Source organism: Eulemur rufifrons, chromosome 14, assembly GCF_041146395.1.
Source record: "Eulemur rufifrons isolate Redbay chromosome 14, OSU_ERuf_1, whole genome shotgun sequence".
NCBI classification, from domain to species: Eukaryota; Metazoa; Chordata; class Mammalia; order Primates; family Lemuridae; genus Eulemur; species Eulemur rufifrons.
In genome coordinates, this window is record NC_090996.1 from 8,236,193 (window position 1) to 8,254,693 (window position 18,501).

General features: G+C 42.7%; 1 protein-coding gene across 3 annotated transcripts in view; it reads right to left on the reverse strand.

Moving 5' to 3' along the window:
• The window catches only part of HIP1 (huntingtin interacting protein 1), a 146,992-nt gene that overhangs the window by 108,416 nt on the left and 20,075 nt on the right, over positions 1 to 18,501 (reverse strand). The gene's annotated exons all lie outside the window — the stretch shown is intronic.

An 18,501-nucleotide genomic window follows, 5' to 3' on the forward strand; every position in this document is an offset into this window, starting at 1 on the left:
CTCCGTGCTCTCAGGTCTGCGCTACTGGATTTGCAAACCCCAGCTTCCCCCAGAGCTGCCCCACCTCTGGCTGCTGCTCCCCTTCCTGTTCTTTAAGCACGACGTCTCCAAGAAGTTCTCACCGCCAACATCCACTCCAAACCCTCCGCCTCTGCCTGCAACCTGCTCCATGGCCAGGCTGCTCACTCGGCTGCCACCACTCACTGCCAAGTGCAAAGACCTCCCTGTGGCCTCTGCTTCCACACCCGCCTGCCTCAGCTCCCCTCTGTCTCCCCAGCCCCTTCCCGAGCCCCTCCGCATTGACCCTCTCAGATGTGGGTGCTCCCCAGGGACCCACTCTTGGCCTTGCCTGCCAGTCACTCCCCAATTCCTCACGCCCACCATCACTTCTTCTTGCTCCGGGCCTATCTTTCTTCCTTTTTTCCTTTAATTTCAACCATAGAGAAAAGTAAAGAAAAATGCAACGACACCAGTGTATTCAGCGCCCAAAACTATCAAATTTTAACATTCCGCCACATCAGGCAGAGCTCAGCACCCTGAGCGTCCCTCCCCGACTCCGTCCTGTTCCATCACTCCCCGGATGTAACCACGATTCTGAATTTGGTGCTGACGGGTTTCCTGAACATTTTCATAACATTTACTCGTATGTGTGTATCCAAACCAGCACGCAGAGCTGTTTTCGTGTTTTCAAACTATATGCAAATAGTATATAAATGCCAGTACCATTTCTGCCACTTGCTCTTTTTGTTTTTTACTTCCCGAGCAGAAGCTGAACTCCCACTTGCTTTTCTTGTGCCCAACATTTATAGTTTTTCAGAGCTATCCATGCTGATAGCTATAAACCACTGATCAGTAGCCCACCGGACCAATTTATGTGGCTATATTCATATAGATGGACACTTAGGTTGTTTTCAACTTTTTATAAAATTAAAACAACTTGGTGCTTCAGTGAATAATCCTTTTACATGTCCTCGTACACAGGTGCCTAGAAGTGGAATTACTAGGGCTCAGGGTACACACATTTTAAACTCTATTTCCAAACTGATCTCCACCGTAGCGGTGAACAGGACATTCCCAACACCAGACAACAGGGGCCCCACTGTTCCAGGCACTTGCCAGCATTTGTTTTGTCACACTTTTAAATTTTCACCAATTGAATGGGTTGGCATTTCCTCTTCTGTGAAACGGCTATTAATGAGTCTGTCTACTTTTTCATTGGCTTGCCTGTCTTCTTCTTACAGATTTCTGCTAGTTCTTTAAATATTTCATTTTTCTTTTTTCTTGTTTTTTTTTAGAAATGGGTCTCACTCTCTTGCCCAGGCTGGAGTGCAGTGGCACAATCATAGCTCACTGCAGCCTCGAACTCCTGGCCTCAGGTGACCCTCCTGCCTCAGCCTCCCGAGTTGCTGAGACTATAGGCGTGAGCCACTGTGCTCTGCTCTCTATGTATTTCGATTACTAATGTCTTGTCAGTTTTCTATACCACAAATATCTTCTTCAGCCTGTGGCCCGTCTTTTTATTTACAATGGCACCTTTTGTTGACAAAGTTAACAATTTTATCAACATTTTCCCTTATTTTTGTGCTTTTGGTGTCTTAAGAATTTTTTCCCCACTCTAAGATCATGAAAACATTCTTTCATATTTTTTTTCTAAAAGTTCAAAAGTTTTGGTTTTTTTTCACAGGTAGGCCTTTGACACACTTGGAATTTATTTTTAGTTAAGGCATAAAGTAATATTCTAATTTTATTTTATTTTTTCCTACTCAGAACCAGTCGCTTTAGCATCATTTACTGAAGTGTTTCTCTCAGTTTGGGTCCCCCAGAAGCAGACTCTGAGACAAGGATCCCGGAGCAGGAGGGTTATTCGGGAGGGGCCTGGGGAAACCCTGAAAGGGGACCAGGAAGGTGATGCGGGAATTTCTCTTACCATCTGATGGGCATTTCTGTGCATCTAAAAGGATGTATGTTCTCTTTATCTCTCATTTCTAAGTATTTGCCATGACAGGGTTTTCAGGTTGTCTGGGCCACTGTGAGGCTGTCCCAGAAACTCTCCAGTGTCCCTAGACCTTCCCTCCAGGAGTCCAGGGGCATCTCCTCAGAAACAAGAGCCAACCTTGCAGTGGCCCTGGTCCCCTCGTCCTCCCCCACTGCCTTTCTCCTCTCTAGACTTTTTGCAGTAATGTCCCATTTGGTCTCCTTGCCTGTGTCTCCTGCTCCCACCTCTTCTTTATCCTGCTGTAAAATCTGTGTTTCTAAATCACATCTGATCATGACACCTTTAAAGTCTCTGTTGACAAACACACATCTGGGCCCACACTTCTTTCCCAGCTTCGCTTCCCTTGGGCCTTACTTAGTCTCTTCCCAACTTTATCCCCAAACCCTCCCGTTCCCAGAACCCAGCTCTCTTCTTTCCCTGTGATGTTTTCACCGCCTTTGGAAGCTTATCATCCCCTCCCCTACACTCCTCAGCCAGGACTCGCAGTGTAGCTGTTTGGGAGTCTCTCTCCTCTGCTAAACCTGTGGGCACGGACCAGGGTCCTTCCCACATCCTGCACCCAGCACAGTGCCTGCCTACATTGCTGGTGCCCTACTGTGCGGCATGACCTGGGAGGTGGAACCGCCTCTGTGAAGCCATCAGGGGCTCCTCCCCTCAGGCAGGAGCTTGCACTCATGGTGACAGCCAAGGCTGAGCCGCTCCAGGACACATGGAGTCTGGGGGCAGGATCAAAGGGGAGCCCCTCCAGGGGTGCGGGACTGGAAGGCAGCCAAGTGCAGCCCGGATGAGAGGGAGCCGCCCCTCCGGATGAGGGCACCCGGGACACAAAGCCCCACCTGTCAGGCTTTCCATGCAAAGCCTCCACCCGTTGTCCTGGTCCTGGCCCCGTGCCCATCGCCAGCAGCTGCCTCCCTCCCTCCCTCCCTCCCTCAGTGGCCTTTGGTTCTCTCCCGGGACAGCTGCACCAAACCAGCAGGTGGGAGGTGGTTGAGCACGGGCTTCCCGGCTCTGACTCCAACGGCAACCTCCAAATCCCCAGAGCCTCCCTGGGAGTCAGCAGCAGACAGTGGCCTCGTGGCACCTGGGTGTCCCTGGCTTGGGTGACAAGCAAAGGACCAGTGCTTCCTGCTGACCAGCTGACCAGCGCTCTCTTCAAGGCCCCCTTTGTCCTCTGAGGTCCCCTGGCTCAGCTCCACACTGTGGCCATGCCTAGGACCCATGTTGTCCTCTGCAGAGCCTTCTGGGCAGCCTGCAGTCGGCAAGACGTGAAAGCAAACAAGTGGAGTGGACGCCCAAAGAGAACACAGGCAGACTTCGATTTCTGCCTTATCATAAAGGCAACGCCAACTCACTGCAGCAAATTATTTGTACGTATATAGCATGTAAATATGCACATACATAAAAATGTCTTTATATATACACATATGTATATATAATATAAATAAAAATTTTGTCTGTGCCTTGGCACTCAGGGGCAGTCAGTCTCCTTGGAGTACAATTGATGATTGAGGCTGTGTTTCCACAAGGAAACCATGAGAACAAACAGAGGGTCTGGGCTGTCATTAAAAGAAGCACTCAGGGGCTGGGCGAGGTGGCTCACACCTGTCAGCCCAGCACTTCGGGGGGCCGAGGTGGGGGGATCACTTGAGACCAGGAGGTTGAGATCAGCCTTGAGCACCATTGCCTGACCTCGTCTCTACAAAAAATAGAAAAATGAGCCAGGCGTGGTGATGTGCGCCTGTTGCCCCAGCTACTTGGGAAGCTGAGGCAGCAGGATCGCCTGAGCCCAGGCATTAGGGGTTGCAGTGAGTTATGATGATGCCACTGTACTCTAGCCTGGGCAATAGAGAGAAACCTGTCTCAAAAAAAAAAGAAAGAAAGAAAGAAAGAAAGAAAGAAAGGAAAAGAACAGAACAGAACAGAACAGAACAACTCAGGTATGCTAGGACTGGCTGTCAGCTGAGGGAACGGAGTGGGCTGTGATGGGTGTACTGAGGGGACTGTCAGAAAACTTGTAAATAGTGTCATCCTTCCCTACGCACACACAGGGGTCTGCTGGTCCCAGCTCCAGGTCTGGAGCCCTGATGGATTTTATTTGGTCTTGCGTATGAACTCCCTGGGGTGAGAGGTTCCTAAGAACTTTGTGTCCTTGGTCCCTGGAGCAAAATAGGTGCTAGGAAGTAAGAGCTTGAGAATACATTTCATATATTTTGCATTTCCCAGCATGCTCAGCAAAGAGAGACAGATGTACCCAGCCCTAATGAATGAAGGTAGCGGACTTGACTTAAATAATCCAGTGGGGAAAACCACGGCCTGGCAGAAGCTGTGGCCTCAGCTTGCTGATTGTCCTTCCCTCCCAGCCGATGAAGTCCTGGGAAAACTGTCCTAGCTGAAGCAGGCCTGATAATTGTGCAACAGCAAAGGAGATAGTATATTTTTGATTATTTAATATCCCACCACCCAGAGGTAATGCGTAACATTTTATTTCCTTGTTTTTCCTGTTTTCTTTTTATATTTATTTTTATCACCTTTTTAAAAAGGTGGTTAGACCATAATCCAGATAAGATCTTTAACTTCATTTTTTTCCCTAAAGGTTAAAGAATTTCACAATATGTGAAATTAATAAAAACACTTTGTAAATATGATTTTACATGATTGTATAATAGCCTGTCCTATGGACGTATGCATTCATTCAACAACTATTTATTTTGTACCTACTATGTGCCGGGCATTTTTCAAACCCTGGGTGTATCAGAAATTACTCACCTACTTCCTGCTGTTGTTTACAACATTAAACTAACACTGTGATAAACATGTTTGTACGTAAGAGGGTTTGTATTTTTCAAGTCATTTTCTTAGGAGAGATTCTTAGAAATTAAATTACTGGGTAAAAGAGTAATACTATTTTAAAGCTTCTCGACACACTGGGCCAAATTACTTTCCAAAAAGTCACACCAATTCATACTTTCATTACCAGAAGTGCCTATTTTGTACATCCTGACATCATTCAATTTTGTCATTAAAAAAGTATATCTTATTATAGTCACTTTTATTTTTTACTTCCAAATTTTTCTTGTGTTTATTAGTTTTTGTCTTCCTTTGTGAGTTATCTATCCATGGCCAGTTATCTACTGGACTCAGTGTATTTCTTAGAGGTTTATATAAGTTTTTGATATACTAAGATATTTACTTTATCACTTTTTAAAACATAGTATCTTTTAAAATAATGTCTCCAATTTTGTCCTTTTACTAATTTTAATTATTTAATAAAAATAATTAAAGTCATACATGAATATAGTTTAAAAATCAAGTGGTAACACTACCAAGAAAGTGAAAAGACAACATACAGAATGGGACAAAAGTTTTGTAAGTCATAGATCTGGTAGAAGTCTAGTACCCAGAATATATAAAGAATGCTTACAATTCAACAATAAAAACAATCCAATTAAAAAACAGGTAAAGGACTTGACATTTCTCTGAAGAAGAAAAACAAATGGCCAATAAGCACACGAAAAGAGGTTCAACCTCATTAGTTATCAGGGAGATGTCAATCAAAACAACAAGGTATCGCTTCATGCCCACTAGAATGGCTATAATTTTAAAAAACAGAAAATAACAGATGTTGGCAATGATGTAGAGAAATTGGAACCCTTGTGCATTGCTGGTAGGCATGCACAATGGTGCAGCCACAGTGGAAGAGAGTTTGGTAACTCCTTAAAAAGTTAAACAGAATTCCAACCTTAGGTAGATACCCAAAAGAACTAAAAACAGGTATTCAAACAAATACGTGTACAGGAATGTTCACAGTAGCACTATTGACAATAACCAAAAAGGAGAAATAGTGCAAATGTCCATCAGCTGATGACTAGATAAACAAAGCTGGTATAATCCATGCAATGGAATGTCGCTTAGCCATAAAAGAATATTCTGATACATGCTACAATGTAGACGAACCCTGAAAACAAGCTAAATGAAAGAAACAGGACACAAAAAGCCACATATTGTGTGATTCCATTTATATAAAACTTTCATAGGCAAATCCATAGAGACAGAAAGCAGACTAGTGGTTGTCTGGGATTTGGTTGGGGGGAGCACGGAGGGATGGGGAGTGACTGCTTAATGGGCATGTGGCATCCTTTGGGGGGGGTGAAAATGTCTTGGAACTAGACAGAGGTGGTGGCTGCACAACAATGGGAATATGCTAAATGCCAATGGACTGTACCCTTTAAATGGCTAATGGTTAATTTTATGTTGTACAAATTTTCTTTCATTAAAAAAAATAAGTGGCAAAGTGGTAAGGGCAGCTGCTGCTTCTTTTATTTTATTTTTTTTTAATTTTTAGATAGGGTCTCACTTGACACCCAGACTGGAGTACCATGGTGTGATCAAAGCTCACTGTAACCTGGAACTCCTGGGCTCAAGTGATCCTCCTGCCTCAGCCTCCTAAGTAGCTGGGACTACAGGTGTGCACCACCAAGCCCAATTAATTTTTTTTTTAAGAGATGGGATTTCACTACATTGCCCAGGCTGGTCTCAAACTCTTGGCCTCAAGCGATCCTCCCACCTCAGCCTCCCAAAGTGCTGGGATTACAGGCATGAGCCACCATGCCTGGCCAAGGACATCTAATAGCAACCAGCAGTTGTCTCTTCTGCCTTACCAACCCCTAATTCCACTCCCCAAAGGCAGTCTTGCTTTTTAACCTCTTTTCCCTTCTAGCTGGTAGTAATAAATTCAATATTTCCAATTAATATAGTTACACTGCCATTTCTTTATTACTTTTAAACATTACCTCATGACTTCCTATCATGACAGATCAGATACAATTCTCTTAGATATCCTACCATCTCTCCTTCCCCATCTTCTCAACAGAGCTACACAAATATTTCAGTAAATAATCGATGTTTAAAGTATGACTATACAAGTGTCATTCAGTACAGAGCCAAGTGGAAAACTATGTTTACAGTTCCATTCTTGCTCAATTATTCTGTTTTTCTTGGACTGAATAACTCCTTTGTTGTTTTATTTGCACAGTTTTCTTTGTGTGATACACATCCTTCTTCCACTTATTCTATTGTATCAGCTATTCTGTGGGGTGCCTTGTTTCCAGGAGGTACCCCACCCCGGCGCCCCTGGCCCTCCACCTGCCCTGGATCCACTTTGCCTGGACTTCACGCCCCCCTCATCCTCTTGCCTTACTGAAGTGCACACGCCAGTGAAAAGGATTCATGCAGATACATTTTTGCAACCTACATTCTCTGAAAACACCTTGGTTCTGCTTTCGCCCTTAGCTAGCTGCCTGGCTGAGTATGAGGTATGAATAATAGATCGAAAATCATTTTCCCCTGAGGTACTGAAGGCCTGCGATACCAGCATCCAGTGTTGCCTGCAAAAAGTTCAGAACCATCCAATTCTCATTCCTTCACCTGATTCCTGTTTCTCCTCTCTGGAAGCCTGTAGAATCCCCTCACTTAACCCTGGTGTTCTAACATTTCACAACGCTGTGCCTTGGTAGGTCTTTTGACAGTTTTTGTGCTGGGCATTTGTGATCTACAGATGTGTTTCCTGGGCAATCTTCTTTCTGGTACAACTTCTTTCATTTCCTCACCTCTGTTGTCTCTGTTTTCTCCTTCTAGAACTCCGGATATTTTCATATGGAACCTTCTGGATCGACTGTCTATCTCTCTCTTATCTTTTCTCTGGCACTTTCCAACTCCTGTCCTTTTTTGCTACATTATCAGAGACTTCCTCGACTTTATCTTCTCTCCATTCCGATGAAAATTTTGAGTTCTTCCCATGGCATTCTATTTTGGATTTATGATGCACTATCCTCTTGAACTCTCTGAGAATGCTATTTACAAGTTTCTGAAATTTTCTTCTGAACTTGCCGTTGTCTTTGCTTCTTATAGATTGCCTTCTCCTGTTTATTTTAGTTCTTTTGTTCATATAGATTCTTGACTTTCCTCATACATCAGCTGATCCCTGGGCAGCTGTTTACATGAGCAGTGAGGCTCTAAAAAGTTAATTGGAATTTCCGTGTGCACGGTGCAGCTCATTAACTGGCAAATCTGAGAGTGGACAGAGAGCCAGCCTGCCCGCTGGGGGCTCCTAAATGTCGGGTTGTACAGGGTTGTTCTCCGGGACCTTGGGTTTCTCCATAGAAGAATCCCCGATCACGTGCATGGGCGGTAGATGCTAGGTCACTTGCACTTGGCTCACCTGGATGGAGGGAAGCTTCAGACTTTCAATTAGTCTCCTTGTTTTCAGCACCTGCTATACCTGACCCATCACATGGAGTCCCTGAGTTAGGGATTCCTCCGGGTGAGCTTCTCCAGCCCAGCCCAGCTGCAGGGTAAGTGCCTGACTGCTGGGATTCAGCAGAGGCGGGGGCGGTGGGGGGCGCACCAGTTCTTCCAGACATCCCGTCCCCCTGACCTCAGTCCTGCCCCCACAACATGACCCCCCCCCCCCCCCCCGTTCAAGCCTCTCTGGGCATGCGTCTCCTCCTGTCGGCATCTCCTCTTTTCTTTCCAAAATGTGTTGAGGTATCTTACTGACAATGATCCCTCTCTTCCTCTTTGTCCTTGTAGGCCCTTATTACTTTTTTTTTTATTTTTTTGTTGAGACAGAGTCTGGCTCTGTTGCCCAGCCTAGAGTGCAGTGGTGTCATCATAGCTCACCACAGCCCCAAACCCCGGGGCTAAAGTGATCCTTCTGCCCCAGCCTCCTGAGTAGCTGAGACTACAGGCACAGACCACCATGTCCAGCTAATTTTTCTTCTCTTTTCAGAGATGGGGTCTCTATATAGTGCCTAGGCTGGTCTTGAACTCCTGGCTTCAAGTGATCCTCCTCCCTCAGCCTCCCGAGTTGTTCCGATTACAGGCGTGAGCCACCATGCCCAGCCTTCAAGATTTTTTTTTTTTAAATGATTTGATTCCATCCCCCACCCCCTGGAATTTAACTTTTTAATCTATCTGGAATTTATCTAGGCATGCAGCCTGAAGTGAGAATTAAAACACTCTCTTCTCACAAACAGCTGACCAAATTAAACTCGCATAGTTTATCAAACGAGCTCTCTATTCCTCTTGACTTCCAAGGTCATCTTTATTGAATAATTAATTTGCATGTGTATAAAAGTACATTTCTGGGCTATCTATTCCATCTACTGATCTGTTTATTTTTAAGCCATTAATTCTCTGTTTTAATCATTAAAAATGTGTTTTGATATTTAGTAGAGGAAGTTTTTCCTTGTGGCAATCTTTTTCAGAATTTTAAAGGTATTCTCATTTATTCTTTCAGATACATTTTAGAATTTCAAAGGTCCAAAATAAATCCTATTGGGGTTTTGCTTACAAACAGGGTAAGTATAAATTGTACTAGGAAGAGCTGATATCGTTCCAAATTCTGTAGTTCCCATCCAGAAACAAAGTATGTCTCTCTATTAATTCATCTACTTCATATTTCCCAGTAAAGTTTCACAATTTTCATCAGATCCATTTGATCTAAAATATCCCCTCGGCCGGGCGCGGTGGCTCACGCCTGTAATCCTAGCACTCTGGGAGGCCGAGGTGGGCGGATCGTTTGAGCTCAGGAGTTCGAGACCAGCCTGAGCAAGAGCGAGACCCCATCTCTACTAAAAATAGAAAGAAATTATATGGACAGCTAAAAATATATATATAGAAAAAATTAGCCGGGCATAGTGGCGCATGCCTGTAGTCCCAGCTACTCGGGAGGCTGAGACAGGAGGATCCCTTGAGCTCAGGAGTTTGAGGTTGCTGTGAGCTAGGCTGACGCCACGGCACTCACTCTAGCCTGGGCAACAGAGAGAGACTCTGTCTCAAAAAAAAATAAAAAATAAAAAAAAATAAAATATCCCCTCAAGTCACTCTTTATCCTTTTATCCTATTTTATGTTTATAGCACTCATGATTATAAAGAGAATAAGAAAAGCAGCTAGTATTTAGAGGGCTCAGGAGATGCCAGGCATTATTCTAAGCCATTTCATAAGCATCATCTCACTCGATTCTTACAATACTGTCTACTTACACTCGAAGAAACTGAGGCATGGAGAGGTAAGTAATGAGGCCAATGTCACAGTGGTAGAACCAGGTTTCAAACCCAGGCCATTTTACCCTAGAGCCCGTGGTCTTATCTAAAAATCAGTATTTTTACTATTCAGCTGTAAAAAGAAATGAGGAAGCCTGTTATAACCTGATGTAAAAGCACTGCCAAGATATTTGGTTAAGTGAAAAAGCAATATTCCAAGTTATCATTATATTTTATAAGGAGTGGGGAGAAGGAATTTGCTATCCCAATATATCCGTATGTGCTTGTATGTAAAAGTAACATACTTGGATGGACACAACAAAAGATTAGTCCATTAGTGGTTCTTTCTTTTATGGTTGAGTAGGAACCCCCCCCATCCCCAGAACCTAGTGAATGTATTACTATTACCTATTTAAAAAATTAAATACCTTAAATTTTTTTTCATTTAAAATAAACTATATAGCAGATACTCAGTAACTATGTTTTGAATGAAAGATTGGAGATTGTACAGATTCTTTTTTTTTTTTTTTTGAGACAGAGTCTCACTCTGTTGCCCAGGCTAGAGTGAGTGCTGTGGCGTCAGCCTAGCTCACAGCAACCTCAAACTCCTGGGCTTAAGCGATCCTACTGCCTCAGCCTCCCGAGTAGCTGGGACTACAGGCATGCGCCACCATGCCCGGCTAATTTTTTTGTATATATATATTTTAGTTGTCCATATAATTTCTTTCTATTTTTAGTAGAGACGGGGTCTCACTCTTGCTCAGGCTGGTCTCGAACTCCTGACCTCGAGCGATCCACCCGCCTCGGCCTCCCAGAGTGCTAGGATTACAGGCGTGAGCCACCGCGCCCGGCCTAGATTCTTATAAAGGTATTTTATGATCTTGCTGCTTTGGTGAATAGAGTCTGTTTTCTACTATACTGTCAAGCTGGCTGTTGATATTAATATATAATATTATATTTTATATAATATATAATAATAATATATAGGAAAATATACTACTGATTTTTATATATCTCACTCCCAGCAAGCACTCTTATTGCTTATATTGAACTTGCTTATTAATTCTAACACTTTTTCCATTGATTCTCCTGGGTTTTCGGTGGCTAGAGCAGGGGGCTAGGCTGGACCTGTTTCAGCAGGTTGGGGTTGAAAATGGGGATGGTGAGGGTTGTGGGGAAGGAAAGAGTAAGTTCTCCATATAAAGACATGAAGTTCCAAGTTTTAAAAAACACGGCATGGGCCAAACAAAACGAACCCACGAAAGAATCCAGCCCCTGGGACGCCAGTCTGTGACCTCTGCCGTGGAGGGGTCTCTGCCTACTCACGCTCCCCCCTCTCCCCCTCAGCTACACCCCCCAGTCCTCCAAGGCCTTCCTCCAGGCCCACCTGCCCCTGAAGGTGGGCTTCCCCTTCTCTGGCCCCTCTGAACTTCCCTTCTCCACGGCTGTCAGCATTAGAACGAGCCACAGTGGAGCACCGAGTTCTTTAAAAAGCAGCTGGAGACGGTTCATCCTGCCTGCGGGGGCTCTCACCACCCTTTCTGGCGTCCTCTGCCACTGTGGTTAGCAGAGCGGACTGCGGTGACCGTTTAGCCCATCCACTCTCCCTGGGGTCTAGATCAGCTTGAACTCAGCAATCAAGTCTGATTCATCCCCGACACATGGCGCCTGGCACTGCAGGCGCGTGGGAAACCTCATCTGCTCAGTGACGATCGCTGTGGAGCGCAGATGAACATTCCAACTAACCCACTCACCCAGGACCCTGATAGGCCTTTGCCGAACAAGCCGAGGAAGCCGACAGGTCCCCTGCCCTCAAGGGACCAGGCGGAGTCTCCATGAGGGCAGAATCTGGTTTTCACACGTGAAACTTACTGCAAGCCCTCAAAAACACACTTGTTGGTTGTCGAACACGGAGCTTAGTATCCAGTCACCCAAAACACAGCCACGGCAGAGATGAAAGACAACACACGAGGAAAACCAGCAAGAAGGGGTGAGAAAAGTCTCCTGGGGGCTGTGGTGACCCTGGCGAGGAGACCTCCCGCAGCGTGTCACGCACGACAAGAATGCTTTGCCCCTAAATAAGAACAATCGCTCTCGCCTCTCGTAATGGGATGAGAATATTCACATTTCATTCTCGTAAAAGCTCTACCATGTACGGTTGTCCTCATTTTAGAGATGACAAAACGGGAAGTTGGGAGACGTTAAATAACTTGCTGTGGACCACACAGGGAATAGGCTTTGCAGCCCCAACTGGGACATTGATCTTTGACTCTAAGGCCAGTGTTCTTTCCTAAGAGATGCCGAGTAGGAATTCTGAAGAGGGGTGGCAGGGGATGCATGATCTAACCTACGCAGAAGCCCAAGCATTAATTTCTGTCCCGTTGAACTGTGGCCGAGGGTGAGGATGCAACAGTAAATGAGACAGATCCGTATGGCGTTCATAGAGCCCCCGTCCTGGCATTGGTGGTGGGAGGGAGGCAGATGATGAAACCCGAAAACACATAAATGGCAAGATAATCCTACCCAGTGGTAAGTGTTATGAAGAAAATACAATGAGCTGATGAGATAGTGGGTAAGTGGCTTTTTGGGGGAGTTGGAGGAAGCCCCTTTAAAGAGGCTGTGAGCAAACGGCAGGATGCAAAGGTTCTGGGATGGGGCAAGAGAGGCAGCAAGGTGGGGAGGCTGAGGCACAGAGTGGGCAGGACGAGGCTGGCGAGGCTGGCAGGTGCAGCTTGGAGAGGGCTTCCTAGTGCACTTAGTGAGGGTGGATTGTATTCTCCAACCAATTAGGAAGCCACTGGATGGTTTTAAGCAGGACAATGAAACAATCTAATTTATGTGTTGTTGTGTTTTTTTTTTAAGATCTCTCCATTTACTTTGTGATGAATAGTAGGGGATTGTCTTAGTCTGTTTTGTGTTGCTCTAAAGGAATACCTGAGACTGGGTAATTTATAAAGAATAAAAGCTTGTTTGCCTCACAGTTCTGGAAAATTCTGGACTGGGTAGCTGCATCTGGTCAAGGCCTCAGGCTGCTGCACAGGGAGGAACAGGAAGGGGAGCTGGAGTGTGCAGAGATCACGTGATGCGAGAGGAAGCAGGGGGAGTGGGGAGGTGCCAGGCTCTTCTTAACAACCAGCTCTCAAGGAACTAACAGAGCAGGAACTCACTCACTCCATATCCCCTCAGGGAGGGTATTAATCTATTCATGAGCGATCAGCCCCCACAACCCAAACACCTCCCATCAGGCCCCACTTCCAACACTGGGGATCAAATTTCAACATGATGTTTGGAGGTTTCAAACAACCAAACTATAGCAGGGACTAAGACTTCTGGTAGAGGAAAAACATTAAAAATATCAACATGTAGATGAGCTTGGAAGCATCTCTGGGTCCCAGAAAGCCACTGCAGCAAATGAGATTCAAAGCCACATGCTATGGGATAAACAAAGCAGATATATGCTATAAGGGACCAAAGTTGAGGCCCTAACTATGTGCACATCAGGGATCTGGAACTGAGCTCCTGGCCAAAGCTGCTGACTGCACACCTTTGGTGGAGAGTTTAGGGAGAAGCCTGAGCCTCTGGCCTGGGCTGCATAGATGTGCCAGGTCTCCCCCCCACTCACACAGCATGGAAGCCCTGTCCTGGAAAACCAATAAAAATTGACCTGGAACCAGGGAGATGAGTAGGACCTGGCGGAAACAGCCATAAAACTGTCCCAAGAGATACCTCCATAATAGAAGGTGTATGCAGGACCCTACAGACTGTAATCTCTACCAAAGATGATATGACAGACAAAAATGACAAGAGATACAGGGAAAAATCAAATGCTATGCAAAGAGCAGATTCAACAGAAAGTGAAATCATACTCCATGAACTATAAATAATTGTACCCTGAAAGGGACATTAAAATAAGAATGTTTTCTTTCTTATATTGGAGATGAAGGAAGTAACAGAAACCAGAAAGCAAAAATTAGTGTAGAAAAAGAGAAATTGGTTTGAAAAAGAACCAAATAGAAATTCTAGAAATTAAAAAATAGATTTAGATACAACTAAGGAGAGAATTAGTGAATAGGAACATGAATCGAAGGAAATCACCTAGAATGAAAACAGAAAGAAAAATAGATAGGAAATATGAAAGAGAAATTAAATAAAATGGAGAATAGAATGAGAAGTTCCATAAAATACTTAAGAGGAGTTACAAAAGGAAGAATAAGAAAAAAAAAATCAGAGGCAATAATCAAAGAGATGATGGCTGGTAATTTTCCAGAATTGAAGTAAAAGCTGAAACAAGTTCCAAGAGTGATAAATTTAAAAACTCAGTGTACACAGTGCACCACACTAAAAAGAAAAGAAAGACTCTTTTAAGCTATCAAAGAGAAAAGGTCAATATTCCACAAGAGATCATCAATTAGACTAATTAAGTACCTGAAGACAATAGAATAGTAGCAGAAGAAGAAGAACCAAATATGTGGTGAGAAGGCAGCAGGATCCTAATCCCGTTCCATCTGCTATCCCACCTCCAGCCTGCATGCCAGCAGTTCAGGCAGCAGGAAGGGGAGTGTCCCGGCTATAGCTCTGAGCTCTCACCATGGTAACACACAAGCACCTGGCACCAACCCCGTTGTGTTCCTGGTCACTGCTTGCAGCCAAGATGACAAGGAGGAAAGTCAATTCTGCCAAATAGGCACTAGGAAGAAACCCCCAAAAGATCAGCCAATAGTCGTCTAACTTGGCCTTGAAAAAATGAAATCTTAGCCAAAAAAGGCAATAGGAAAGGATAAATCTTCAACCAAAAACGTCTCAACAAAAGGAGAAAAGGAAGCAAAAGAAAATGAGCACCAGAGGATCATCAAGCAGAAATTAAAGAAGACTTAACGGCAGAAACAAAATCTAAAAGTAAGACTATTTCAAGCTCAAACACAGCAGAAAACAAAGAAGTCTTATACCATTCCTAGTGGTACTTCTTACACACCCTTCTCCTATTATTCTAAGAAACAGCTTAATCAACTACTTTGGTAATGCAAAATTTTCTGTAGTTCCAGAAACAGATTTTTAGGAGGCATAGAATCCCACCTTATCCCCTGTTTAATACATCTTTAAATAAGTACAAATGGCTTTTTCTTTCTTTCTTTTCCAATACTTAAATAAAATACATGTAACATAAAATTTACCATCTTAATCATTTTTAAATGTACAGTGCAGTGGTATTAAGTACATTCATATTGTTGTACAACCATCACCACCATCCATCTCCAGAACTAGTCTTACATAACTGAAATTCTATCCTATTAAATAATAACTCCCTCTCCCCCTTACCCCCAGCCCCTGGCAATCACCAGTCTACTTTCTGTCTCTATGATTGTGACGACTCTAAGTACCTTATATAAGTTGAATAATAGAGCATTTGTCATTTTGTGACTATTTTCCTTAGCATAACATCCTGAAGGTTCATCCATGTTGTAACATATGACAGATAGCCTTCCTTTTTAAGACTGAATAATATTCCACTGTATGAATGTCCCACATTTTGCTTATCTACTCATCCACTGAGGGATACTTGGGGTCGCTTCCACATTTCAGTTAATGTGAATAATGCTGCTATGAACATGGGTGTACCAACATCTCTTCAAGAGCCTGTCTTCAATTCTTTTGGGTATATATCCAGAAGTAGAACTGCTGGATCATATGGAGGTTCTATTTTTGATATTTTGAGGAAGGACCTTACTGTTTTCCATAATGGCTCTACCATTTTACATTCCCACCAACACTACAAAAGAGTTCCAATTTCTCCACATCTTCACCAGTACTTTTTCTTTTCTTTTCATAGTAAGTTTCCTAATGGGTATGAGATTGTATCTCACTGTAGTTTGATGTGCATTTTCTTAATGATCAGTGATTTTGAGCACTTTTTAATGTGCTTATTGACCATGTCTCTATATCTTCTTTGGAGAAATGTTTATTCAAGTCCTTTATCTATTTCTTTTTTTTTTTTTTTTTTTTTTTTGAGACAGAGTCTCACTTTGTTGCCCAGGCTAGAGTGAGTGCCGTGGCGTCAGGCTAGCTCACAGCAATCTCAAACTCCTGGGCTCAAGCGATCCTTCTGCCTCAGCCTCCCGAGTAGCTGGGACTACAGGCATGTGCCACTATGCCCGGCTAATTTTTCTATATGTATATTTTTAGTTGTCCATATAATTTCTTTCTATTTTTAGTAGAGACGGGGTTTCACTCTTGCTCAGGCTGGTCTCAAACTCCTGACCTCGAGCGATCCACCCGCCTTGGCCTCCCAGAGTGCTAGGATTACAGGCGTGAGCCACCGTGCCCGGCCCTTTATCTATTTCTTAATCAGGTTGTTTTCATGTTGAGTTTTAAAAGTTATCTATATATTCTAGATAGTAATCCTTTATCAGACATATAATTTGTAAACATTTTCTCCAATTCTGTGGATTGCCTTTTTAGTCTGTTTCTTTCTTTCTTTCTTTCTTTCTTTTCCTTTCCTTTTCTTTTTTTATAAAGAGGGGGTCTCATTTTGTTGCCCAAATTGGTCTCAAACTTCTGGTCTCAAGTGATCCTCCTGCCTCAGTTTCCCAAAGTGCTGGGATTACAGGTGGGAGTTGCCATGTCCAGCCTATTGATAGTCTTTTGATGAACAAGATTTGTTAATTTTCATGAAGTCAACTTTATCTTTTTTGTTGTTTCCTGTGTCATATCCAAGGAACCACTGCCAAAGCAAATGTCATGAAGATTTTCCCCTGTGTTTCCACTAAGAGTTTTATAGTTTTAGGTCTTATATTTAAGTCATGGATCAATTTTGAGTTAATTTTTGTATATGGTGTTAGATAGGGGTCAAACTTCATTCTTTTTCATGTGGATCTCCAGTTTTCCCACATTTATTTGGTAAAAAGATTGTCATTTCTCTATTGAATGGTCTTGACACCCCATCAAAAATCATTTGATCATGTATGTGAGGGTTTATTTCTGGACTCTGTATTTGATTTTCATGTCCCATTTGTCTGTCTTTACCCCCGTATCACACTGTTTTGATTGCTATAGCTTTGTAGTAACCTTTGAAGTTAGGAAATGTGAGTCCCCTAGCTTTTGCCTTCTTTATCAGGATGATTTTGGCTATTCAGGATCCTTTGAGAATCCATATGAATTTTAAGATGGGTTTTTCTATTTCAGCAAAAAAAAAAAAAATCTTTGGGATTTTGATGGGGATTGCATTAAATCTGTAGATCACTTTGGGCAGTACTGTCATCTTAACAATATTAAATTTTCAAACCCATGAAAATTTATTTATGGGACATGTTTCCATTTATTTATCTCTTCTTTAATTTCTTTCAACATTTTTTGTAGTTTTCATTGTACAAGTCTTTCACCTCTTTGGTTAATTCCTAAGTATTTTATTCTTTTTGGTGATATTGTAAATGGAATTGTTTTCTTAATTTCCTTGTCAGATTGTTCATTGTTAATGTATAAAAATGCCACTGACTTTTGTGTGTTGACTTTGTATCTTGTTACTTTGCTGAATTTGCTTATTTGTCTTAAAAGATATTTTGTAGAATCTTAGGATCAAAGCATTTAGGTTAGGATCATCTTGTCAGCAAACAGATAATTTTACCTCCTCCTTTCCAATTTTGATACCTTTTATTTCTTTTTCTGCCTAATTGCTCTGGCTAGGACTTCCAGGAATATGTTGAATAGAAGTGGCAAAATTGGGCTTCCTTGTCTTGTTTCTAACCTTAGAGGAAAAGTTTTTAGTCTTTTACCATTGAGTATGATGTCTGCCGTGGATTTTTCATATATAACTTCTATAATGTTGAGGCAGTTTCCTTCTATTCCTAGTTTGTTGAGCGTTTTTATCAAGAAAGACTATGGATTTTGTTAAATGCTTTTTCCTTCAATTGAGATGATCGTGTGAGTTCTTTTCCTTCATTCGGTTAACATGGTGTATTATCATCCTTGCATCCCAGTAATAAATCCCACTTGGTCATGGTATATAATGCTTTTAACGTGCTGCTGAATTCAGTTTGCTAGTATTTGTTGAGGATTTTTGCACCAATGTTCATAAGGAATATTGGTCTATAGTTTTCTTTTCTTACAGTGTGTTTGTCTGGCTTTGGTATCAGAGTAATGCTAGACTCATAGAATGAGTTAAGGAGTGTTCCCGTCTTCAATTTTTTGGAAAAGTTTGAGAAGGACTAAGTTCTAATAAATGCCTTTTTAAGGCTAAAATCATGTGCCAGTTAATTTCAGTAAAACCATAAATTAGTGAAAGGTTTGATTAAGGGAGGCTGTGTTTGATGTATAAACTTAACATTCCATAAACTGTAAAGGGCATCATAAAAAAAAAAAAATCCTCTAAAATGACACATAACCCTAATCACTCACTCACTCATTCACCAAACATTTTAAATTACCCAACTTTCATATTTGTGTTTTTCCCATTGTTGTCTCTGTGTCTT